This window comes from Diabrotica virgifera, chromosome 5, assembly GCF_917563875.1.
Source record: "Diabrotica virgifera virgifera chromosome 5, PGI_DIABVI_V3a".
NCBI lineage: Eukaryota > Metazoa > Arthropoda > Insecta > Coleoptera > Chrysomelidae > Diabrotica > Diabrotica virgifera.
This window is the reverse complement of record NC_065447.1, coordinates 237,884,065-237,896,420: the sequence shown is the minus strand read 5'-3', so window position 1 is coordinate 237,896,420 and position 12,356 is coordinate 237,884,065.

The window sequence follows — 12,356 nt, the reverse complement described above, 5'->3', positions numbered from 1 at the left end:
CAGTTAGGGGCTGAATCACGCTAAATAATTGATGTTATTTCGGGTTGTTGTTAATGTTATTTCGTCAACAGGGATGTTGACCCTGTTATTGAGCGCAATGCTTTTTTCGCCCATCCAGAACATTTGATGTTGGCCATGACACAAGATAACAGAAAACATATAAGAGAGTTGGACTTCGCAGAATTCTAAAAGCTAGACAGCTAGATAAAACAAGATCTAACATTAGAATATTCAAACTGCCAAAACTAAATTTTGAATATCGAGACTATTCAGAAATAATTCATTGGTTAGACTGTGAGTTATCGTCTCCTCCATTATTAAAAGATATAAATGATGATGAAATAACATTAATTATTCAGAGTGATTCAGCCCCCAACTGGGATGTAATATTAGAGTCATTTCCTGTTCATACACAGGCAGTAGAACGATGTGTAAAACTCGTAATAGAAGCCGCTGGAAAAGTTTGCGGAGCTGAGAATCGCGACGGCTTCATAAGAACAACATTGTTATCAAGGTCTGCAATGCTGGACTTTACACAGAAATCACAGCTCAAAGTGCCTTCTAGTATGTAATAGCAAAAAGGTGTTAAAATAATACAAGATGGACTGGACGGACAATGGACTGGTGGACATTGGACCATATTGTCGAATTGAAAACTTGTACCTCGTAAAAAATTTGGTTTTTTCTATATTCACAAACAATATTTTTAAATAATAGCCTACTAAAGTTCTGAAAATGATGTGTTTAAAGTGTGTTTATTTTAAGTGTTCTCAATACAAGTTCAACAAAATGTATATGTGAGTATGATTTTCATTCAACTAAACTCTTAATTACGAAAAATTAAACGTGTATGAAATATGCAATTTTGTCACATTTTGGCTATTTTTATGCCTTATGCGCGAACGGAAAATGTTAACAGATTTTAATAACACGGTTAAATTTAGTTAGTATGGTTATTAAGAATGAAAAAAATGAGCTATTACAAACGTATCCACGCTAAATTTAATCTGTTAAACATTATCGCAAAAAATGAGTTTTTTACCAATTTCGGCAAACTTTATGGCTCATGCGCGAACGGAAGATATAAACCGATATCTTTTAAATTCTTACCCCCTTTTAGTCTCATACATTCGCAACTTTTCCGCAGTATTACGACTTAAAAAAAATAATTTTAGTTTTTTCGGCCCACCCTAATGTGTAGATCTTCTGAGGCCAAGCAGATATCTTATTGCTCTTTTTTGCAATTTAAAAAAAAACATCAAATTAAGCAGCTGTAACTCGAACAACGAAAAATAGGTTATTTTAGAAGATGCTAAATTGAGTTCCCTTGAGACAGATCTTATTGCATAGCAAGCTGAGGCGAGTTTCTTACTTAACGAATCGATATGAAGGGACCATTTGAGGTTGCTGTCTAAAAAAATACCAAGAAATTTTACAGAACCAACGGTGCTGATCTGGCTGTTATTAAGAGGCAGAGGTTGAAGAGCTCCTTTATAGGATAATGCGACTGTTTTATTTACGTTAAAAGAGAGTAAATTAGAGTCAGACCAGGTCTTTATCGTCAGCAGATCCGAAGTTATAGTTTCATGAAGAGATGCAATAGTTGAGTTGCTCCAGCTGATACTGGTATCATCAGCAAAAAGAAAAATTTTCCCATCGATTTTTACATTAGTGATGTCATTTATAAAGATAAGGAACAGAAGAGGACCCAATACTGAACCTTGTGGTACTCCACATACAATGTTTTTGAGACTAGAGTCAGTATCATTTGCTCTAACTAGTTGTTTCCTATTATTCAAGTAGGATTGGAAACAATTTAAAGAAATACCTCGAATTCCATAGAAATTTAGTTTTGTAATCAAGATGTCGTGATTTACACAATCAAAAGCTTTGGAATAGTCGCAGAAAGCAGTGGCAGTATAAAGATTATTGTTTAGTGCTTGGTAAACCTCATGTAGTACAGAAAACATGGCATCAGTGGTACAATTATTTGTTAAAAAGCCGAACTGATTTTGTGATAAAATGTTGTTATCAACGATAAAGGACATAAGTCGTGTTTTAGTGAGTCTCTCGATAATTTTGGAGAGTACCGGTAGTAAGGCAATAGGTCTATAGTTGCAGGCATCAGATTTTTCACCACCCTTATGAAGAGGAATAATAATAGCTGTCTTAAGGCACTCTGGAAATTTACCTTTTTCGAAGGAATCATTAATTAGAGAGACGAGGATTTCCAACACATTTTCTGTGAGATTAGAGAATTTTTTTCTGTATTTTTATAGATAGTCCATCAGTACTACAAGATGATTTGCTTTTGATACTATTGATTGTTTGGATCAGTTCAGAGTGTTTGACTGGTCTTAGAAATAATGAATTCGAGACCTTTATTGAGTTAGGGAGATAGGAAATGGGATCTTTTTGCGGCAAAATAGTTGATGTTATATTTTTACTCACATTAACGAAGTAGTCGTTTAGACTTTCAGGATTTGGAAGGGAAAATGATTGAGCTGTGCGAGTTTTATTTCGAAGATCGTTTATTATAGATCAAGTTTCTTTTGCAACACTTTTAGAGCTTCCCAGACGATTTTGATAATAGGCTTTTTTTAGCTGATTTATGTTGTCCTGTACTTCGTGATATATTCAGTGACAGAAACATTGGTAGTAAATTTCTTGATGTATAGTAGTGAACGCATATTCTTGACTGATATGCGAATACCTTTCGTAATCCAAGGTTTCCGATGTTTTGGCTTAATAGGGATTAAAGGAAATGCCTTATTGAAGATGCGGAGAAGCTTATCTAGAAAAACACTGAAATTATAGTCCACGTCTATAGAAGGAAAGTGCCACTCAGAAGTTAAGCATAAATTTTGCAATTTTCACGAAAATTCTGGGTGGAAAAAATCGTACCTAAACGTCGGGTTTTTGAGGAGGGTTTGCTGAAGGTATTAAACTTCGTATACACTGCTTCATGGTCAGATAGTCCCGCATTAATAGTAACTGTAGAGCAGACATCAAGGGGTGAGAAATCGGAGACAATATTATCGATTATGGTAGATGTAGGTTTTGTAATCCTTGTAGGAGAATTAACGTGCATTGAGAGACCACACGATTCAAATATGTTGGCCAGGGACACTTGTGTAGCACAAGCAGCAGCATAATTAATGTTAAAATCACCGCATAGAATTTTTCTGCTTTTATGAGGCAGGTCATCTAACAAATGTAGCAGGTTCTCAAAAATAGTTCCACGGTAGAGTCAGGTGATCTATAAATGCAAATAATGTAAAGATTAAGATTTTTATTATAAACTAAGGAAGACTCAAAGAAGGATTCACTTAACAAAAAGTCATATTTTGTTACCACAGAAAAATCATTATTTCTAGAGAGAATTAGGGTGCCTCCATGAGCCGAACTTGGACGATCATACCTGGCAATTGTGGTATATTTTTCTACAAAAAGAGGCTCGTTGACTTCAAGCCAGTGCTCTGTAACCGCAACTATCGGGGGAAATCCTAATTCCTCCAGAAACAAAAATAATTCATCAGTTTTATTAAATTTCTTATAGAACGAATATTAATCAGAACCATGCCAAAGTTGTCATCACTAAAATAATTTGAGGTTTCTAGTCCCTCAGAACACGTCGTGTTGTTTAAAAATTTCGCTTTGGAGAGCCAGTGGAATAATAACTTTGGTGACATTCCCTCGACTTTTGTAGATGTATAATTCTTTCCGAAGTGAGATAGGACCTATACGCGGCAAGATCAGCTTCCACTTCAGCTGGACCAATTCCATAGGCATGGTTAAATTCTAGAAGAACTTTTCGTAGTTCTTCAGTCGTAGTAGGTAGTCCTTCGGAAGACAAAAATAGTTTCACGCTGGTGTTGGTATATCCGTCATAAAATACAGAAACAGGCTGATCTTGTAGAAAAGCAAGATGTAGTTTAATTGCCTTTAAGATATCCGGTTCCCTTAATCTTGCAAGAAGATATCGACTGTTCGAGTTATTAGTTAGTCTAACTCTTGGTGGTGTTAAAGGATCAAATTTATGGATGGTTCCAAAGTATCTTTCTTAACAAAATTGATATGGGAACGGAAAGGTTCTTGAGATTTGCAAATTGTGATGGCCTGCTTGTCTGTAAATATATTGGTGTCTTCAACTTCATTTTTGTTGTTGCTTGGAATGGTAATTGGATTTCCAAGCTAACCGTGTATTAAATAGTGTGTTGTTACTGCCTTCTGGTTCTAATTAATTAAAAAGACTAAACACGTCTTACTATACATTATATTTTATTCACTGGTATCCAATATCTAAACAATGACATTAATGATTCATAGCGCCTCGCCTTACTACATACTAACTTCTAATAATTATTTGTATATCTATATCCATACTGATTGCTCAGCGTGTTTTTATACCTATCTGAACCATAACAAATATAGTTCAAGTTCACTCGTAATAAACATGTGATACAAACTATAAGCTATTATTTTTATGTATGTTCAATACCCTAAAGGTTAATAACATCATATTTAAATTATGATTTATACAGAAGGTTCATAATATACCACAACCGGGCTTCTGATGTACTTCGGATTCATATTTTCTTCAGATGAAATCTTTGGTTCAGAGTATGATGATTCTGTAGACCATTTAATGTTGACACCGGGTGGCCAAATTTCCTTATTAAATAATAAGTCGATAGATGGCTTTGATTTTATGCCTATTTTGAATGAAGAACCAGTCAAGGAACAGTCAAATTCAGTCGAGATTTTAAATTTATACTACTATTGATCCCCCTAAAGATTAGAAAAATAAAATTTGGGACAGCTCGTAATGCAAGGTCAAATGCTATCCCGACTGGGCTATATAATATAAGAAGGACAAATGAGACAGCTTATAATATTTACAAAGAACCACAAATAGATAGCGTAATAAAATCAAGAAAGTTGCAGTGGCTGGGCCATAAAAAGAATGAACGATGACAAAGTGGTCAAGAAAATAGCATGGAGAGTACCAGATTATAAAAGAGAGAGAGAGAGAGAGAGAGAGAGAGAGAGAGAGAGAGAGAGAGAGAGAGAGAGAGAGAGAGGAAGACCTCGAAAGCGATGGGGAGAGGCGGTAGTAGAAGACCTAAAAGAAAAGGGAATATAAGACGGGAAGAAGTTGACAAATAACAGAAAGCTATGGAAAAGAACAACAAAGCTCTGGGCCTAAAAGGCCTGTAAAAAAGCTACATATTATAGTTTACATATTTTCTTAAGTATCCCAATTTATATAATAGAGGAGACGCTCTAGCATATAAACGTTAAAATTTTAATTGGTGATCAAGTGTGATAAAGTAAATGTGCGGATTTGTGTAGGCAAAGCTCGTTTTGGAGGCTTAAACTAACAAGAAGATAAAATAATATATTTGTGCAAAGAGAAAGATTTAACCGTCTTAAAACACATCTTTCAGAAATGGGAGCTTTATTCTACATAATATATGATACTCCAGTGGAATAAGCAAGCTCCATGTATTTGACCAGTTCATCTGGATGTTGTCCAGGCTTTTGATAAAGTCTGGCATGATGGGCTCGAATACAAACTGAATTTAATTTTACCTAAAGAACTTAGCCAATTTCTTAAATCGTGTATTAGTGAAAGATTGTTTAGACTAAAATATGAAGACTGTTACTCTGATTTGAGAACAATTGGTGCTGGAGTACCCCAAGGTAGTGTTTTAGGTCCATTACTTTATCTGCTGTACATCTACTATATACAGTAGAACCTGCTTATGGGAATAGCCTTCGTGCCAAGCAAAAGTATTACTATAACCGGGATATTCTAATAACCGATCATCGGTGGCTAGTGGAAACGTTTCGTGACCTCAAATTTCTATTCCTTTAAGCAGGATATTCCTATAACAGGGATTCTGATAAGCGGGTTTGACTGTACCAGTATTAAACACTACCACAACTGCTACGTTTACTAATGACACAAATATATTAGCGGTTGATGATAAAATTGGAGAAAAAGTAAAATTGCAAGAGACACTCAATGAGGTTACTGCATGGACCAAGAAATGGCGTATCAACCTCAATAAGACTTAATCAATATATGTATATTTCACCAACAAAAAAATAAATAAAACACCATAATATTTGGGTATGAACCTAGCTGTCAGGTTGAGATGGAAAGAACACATCAAAAAGAAAAAAATAGAATTTAACATCTAGGCTATTGATTATGTACTATAGAAAGGAACTACAACGTTAACGGGGTTTTATTATTTCATATGGACACTCAATCTCTATATATGAAAAAACCGCGGAGTGCTACCATTTAAAGGGGTGCGTTTTTGAGAAATGGGTGAATTAGTCCCTGGGCACAAGTTACATTAGGGTGAGTTCTATGCACTTTTGGTACAAACACGTCTACATAAAAATTGTTCCTGGTTAAATTTCCTATCTAAATATAACATTTTAAAGTCAAAGATACTTTTTTTTATAAAAATATATTCAAAAGAAAAACCACAAAGAAACCCAAAAGAAAGAAATTTTGTTTCTTGTCCCATAACTTTTGTCCACGGGGATATAGGTATAGACATTGCTTCACAGAAAAAAAACTTACATATTTTGTCTTTAAAATGGTGTACGGTAGAGTTCATTAGGATTTACAGTTTTCAAAATATGATTTTTCAAATTTCGCCACTCACAGCAATTTTGGGCAATTTTCCTTGTTATTTCGCAAATATTGTTCTCTAACTTTTTTCTACGTAACTTTAGGCATATGCAATAATATTGTACGACGAGGTTATCTTTTAACGAGTTTTTATATTTTTTATGATTATTTTTTAAATTTTCCATAATAACTTTTTTTTCTACATTTAGGTATATATTATATAATAAAAAAGAAAGCTTATTCTGGTTACTTTAAAATGTTGAATAATAAAAAATTCTAGGATAATTTTTGAATAAGATATGCTTTTTCAAGATGTAATAAGTACTTGCAACGATTTTTGATTTTAGGATTATTTTTTAAATTCCTCATTATAACTTTTTTATGTGATTGTGTGTTATGATTGAATCTTATTTTTTATAGGTAATACTTTGGATCCACTTGACTCGGCCGGGTAAACTTCAAAATATGGATTAATTCCAATATTTATTGTCAAAGCTCCTGCACCACAAGTTTTGCTTAAAAAAATAGCATGTAAATGTACCAAAGCATGTACAAAAAACTGAGGTTGTAGGAAGATAGGAATTAGTTGTTAAATATTCTGCAAAGGGCGCATGTGCATGGGTACTAATTGTGAGAACTCTAAAATAACTGAGGTGTCAGAGGAAGATATTGAAGCTAATGCTAACGAAGAGATGGACTTTGATTTTGAAAATTTTTTAAATGTCCACGTTTAAATAATTTTAACTAAAGTGATGTTTTCTAAGACTAATGTTTATTTAATTTTTTAAAAGAAATAATTTTAAATAATACAGGTAAAAAAATATCAAATAATCACTCGGTTTCCATTACATATTTAAATATATATGATAGACCATTTTAAAGAACAGAAAGTAAGCCCTCTTTATTGAGCAATATATAGTATATTCATGTACAAGAAAAAAAAAGTTATAATGAGAAATTTCAAAAATAATCATAAAAAATGTAAAAAATAATATTTTTTTATATTAGGTATTATATAATATATAATTTATAAAATATATAATATAATATATAATATATAATATATAATATATAATATATAATATATAATATATAATATATAATATATAATATATAATATTATTATACATAATATAATATATAATATATTATATAATAATTTTATTTTATTTTTATATTATATTATAAAAAATCGTTAAAAGTATAAAACCTTGAAAAACCATAATCTCTTTAAAAAAAGTCGTACAACGTTATACAGTACACCATTTTAAAGGTAATTGATTTCTATTCCTATTACGTGTTGCATATACCTAAAGATACGTAGAAAAAAGTTACAGAACAATATTTGCGAAATAACAAGGAAAATTGCCCAAAATTGCTGTGAGTGGCGAACTTTGAAAAATCATATTTCGAAAACTTTAAATTCTAATCACCTCTACTAAACAACATTTTAAAGAAGAAATATGTAGGTTTTTTTCTGTAAAGCAATATCTATACCTATATCCTCGTGGACAAAAGTTATGGGACAAAAAACAAAATTTCTTTCTTTTGGGTTTCTTTGTGCTTTTTCTTTTGAATATATTTTTGTAAAAAAAAGTATCATTGACTTTAAAAAGTTATATTTAGATAGTAAATTTAACCAGGAACAATTTTTATGTAGATATGTTTGTACCAAAAGTGCATAGAACTCACCCTAATGTAACCTGTGCCCAGGGACTAATTCACCGATTTCTCAAAAACGCACCCCTCTAAATGGTAGCACTCCGCGGTTTTTTCATATATAGATGTCCATTGACCATATGAAATAATTAAACCCCGTTAACGTTGTAGTTCCTTTAGCTATCTTATTTTGAATATAATCAATAGCCTAATCAAATATAATAGAAAATTGCACTGGCTCCTCGGAAGAAATTCAGAAATGTTAGTACATAACAAGCTCATGATATATAAACAAGTACTGAAGCCGGTATGGACAAATGGACGTACGGAATATTGATCTGAGGATGTACCAGTGCAAGTAACATCAAAATGATTCAAGGTTTTAGAATAAAGTAGGTACTAAGGGAGATTGTAGATGCTTCCTGGTACATAAGAAGTAGCGACCTACACAGAGAGACCAAGGTGTGGAAATGGTAGCAGATGTAATTATAGTATCTGCAAAGAAGCATGAAAACAGATTTCATAACAATGCAAACTTAGAGGCTATTCACTCCTGGATTAGGATGGAATAGTGAGAAGACTCAAGAGAACTAAACCTTTCGAGTTAGTGTAAAACCTTTTGATGAGTTAGTGTAAATAATAAATGACGAAAAAATAGAGTCATGTGCGTGAAGTGCTAGGTTTAATCTGGCTAAAAAAATTGAAGAATACCATTGGAGAGAACTCAACAAAAATTAGTTTTAAGATTGTCAATAAAGAAAATTTACTCGTTATAGTCCAGGGCGCATCTGTTTTGAGATGGACGTTGAGAGGTGACTCAAATTCTTTTGCAGAAATTGCTTGAAAATAAATCAAATAATAATATTTGAGCTATCCTCCCTCTCAGAAAGGCCCGGAACATTGTTTAAATAATCAAAATGTCAAAAAATTAAGGAAAAATTCATATTTGTTCTTCGTTTTTTGATTATAACTTTAAAAGTATTCATTTTCGAGAAAAGTTGTACTGACATAAAAGTGGCACCATTAAATTTCCTACAATATGGAATTGGTTAAAAATTTAAAAAATAGTCACCCTAGTTGCAAAATAGCAATAATTGCGAAAAAACCATACAAAATCAAGTATTTGCATTTTACGTTTTTCAACCATTTATGCTACACTTAGGACCTTCGTATTTCACCCAGAAAAACTTTATCATACAGTAAAACAATACTGTAAATTTCATTAAGATCGGTTCAATAGATTTTGCAAAATAAATTTTGCAATTCAGCTTTCGAAAAAAAATTCATTTTTTCAAAATGTTACAGACCTGAAAATAAAGCAGATAGCAAGTTGAGTTTTTTTTTGCTTATAGAGGTGTACTGTACCTTTCATTTGCAATTTGCAAAATTAAAATCGATTAATTATCACGGCGTCAGGAAATTTTTTAAATAAACATTAATTTTTGGTGCTACGCGCAGGAAAACGGTGTTCGATTCACACAAGTTGATTTCCACCAAAATTTCTTCCAATCTTTATCTAATATATTATTTTCTTACTCTATATTTTGTTGTATTTTAATATTTTAATTCCACAAAAATCAAACTAATTTTAATATTGTTTGTGAAATATTGTTTAAACAATTGCATATATTTAAAAATAATAAACTTTTATTCTCTAAGTTAAAATATATGAACAAAGAAAGTGTTTGCTAATAAAAGTGTTATTTCAAAGGATAGAGTATGTGTTTTTATTTTGCAATAAACAAATTTATTTATTTATATCGAAATGTAATAAAAATAAAAAGGTATCAATAATTATCAAAGGTCATTGGAATGCCCAAGCAGAGCAAACTATCCGCTGTCCTGCGCGTAGCACCAATAATTATTGTTTCTTTAAAAAAATTCCTGACGCCGTGATGTTAATCGATTTTAATTTTGCAAAATTGCAAATGAAAGGTACAGTATACTTCTATAATCAAAAAAAATTTCAACTTGCTATCTGCTTTATTTTCAGTCCTGTAACATTTTGAAAAAATGAATTTTTTTTGCGAAAGCTGGATTGCAAAATTTATTTTGCAAAATCTATTGAACCGATCTTAATGAAATTTACAGTATTGTTTTACTGTATCATATAGTTTTTCTGGGTGAACACGAAGGTCCAAGTGTAGCATAAATGGTTTAAAAACGTAAAATGCAAATACTTGTTTTTGTAAGGTTTTTTCGCAATTATTGCTATTTTGCAACAAGGGTGACTATTTTTTAAATTTTTAGCCAATTCTATATTATACAAAATTTAATTACGCAACTTTTATGTCAGTACAACTTTTCTCGAAAATGAATATCTTTAAAGTTATAATCAAAAAACGAAGAAAAAAATCGAATTTTTCCTTAATTTTTTGACATTTTGATTATTTAAACAATGTTCCGGACCTTTTTGAGAGGGAGGATAACTCAAATATTATTATTTGACTTACTTTCAAGCAATTTCTGCAAAAAATTTGAGTCACCTCTCAACGTCCAAATGTACTAATATTTTTACAGATGCGCCCTGGTCTATTAGTCATTTCCATTTCAAATCACTCAATTTTGGAGCAAAAAAAATTTTGGACCTCCGATTTGTCTAAAAATGGGTATATAGCTTCTGCGGGACGTAAAAATAAGATATTTAAGGTCAAAAAATCTTCTTCTTCTTTTTTTCTCAAAATGTTATTTTATGCGATTTTACAGTGATTTGGTGTTTATTTATAAAAATTTGCATTTTCTATCGTAAAGTGTCAATGGAAAACATAATATTTTAATAGAAGGGACTCAAAAATGTCATTATATGGCATTATAACAAGTTACTTTGACTCAAAATAAGCTTTTGATCAAATTTTATAGTGTAGAAAACGTTAAAATACCGCTTTTTACATTTTTCTCCATTCCCAAAATACATCATAATCGATTTGGCTGAAAATTTGCCCACAGATAGACAAAACATAGGACTTTAAATGGTGAGAAGGATTTGAATTATATTACAATACCAAAAATGTTACATGCAATATTATAGTCAAAAATATAGGCGTCTACTGTAAGTACAATTAACTCGAAAATATCGATCTCACGACAAAAATTGTTAAAAAGAAATTGTAATAATTGTAAATACGATTTATTTGGAACAATTTCAGTTCCTACCATTTTTGTCGAAAAGTTACAAATGGCGGAGATATTGAGCAAAACAGGTTCTCCTTTAAAATCAAGATGGCGGCTAACGTAACGGAGGAATTCATTCGTCATTTTAAATTTTGGTTACTATTGACTCCCCTAAAGATCAGAAAAATAAAATTTTGGGCAGCTCGGCATTCAAGGTCAAATGCTATCCCGACTGGACTAATATATATACTTTTGAGTCTGATATTACTGCATGTAACTTTTTTGGTATTGTAATATAATTCAAATCCTTCTAACCACTTAGAGTCCTATCTTTTGGCTATCTGTGGGCAAATTTTCAGCCAAATCGAAGATGACGTATTTTGGAAATGGAGGAAAATGTAAAAAACGGTATTTTAACGTTTTTTACACTATAAAATTTGATCAAAAACTTGTTTTGATTCAAAATAACTTGTTATATTGCCATATAATGACATTTTTGAGTCCTTTGTATTAAAATATTATGTTTTTCATTGATACTTTACGACAGAAAATGCAATTTTTTTTAAATAAACACCAAATCACTGTAAAATCGCATAAAACAACATTTTGAGAAAAAAAGAAGAAGAAGATTTTTGACCTTAAATATCTTATTTTTACGTCTCGCAGAAGCTATATACCAATTTTCAGACAAATCGGAGATCCAAAATTTTTTGCCTGAGTGATTTGACATGGAATGTACCCTAAATATTTTGTGACTATACTAAATTTACAATCAAGATGCAGTAGAAATAAACAAACCAAGACACATTAAATGCTACTGGGAGCACTCCCGAATCATAATTTACAATGCATATTCATTGTAAATCCCAAATCATGATTTCCAAAGTTTATACATTGTAAATTATGATTCGGGAGTGCTCCTAGTAGAATT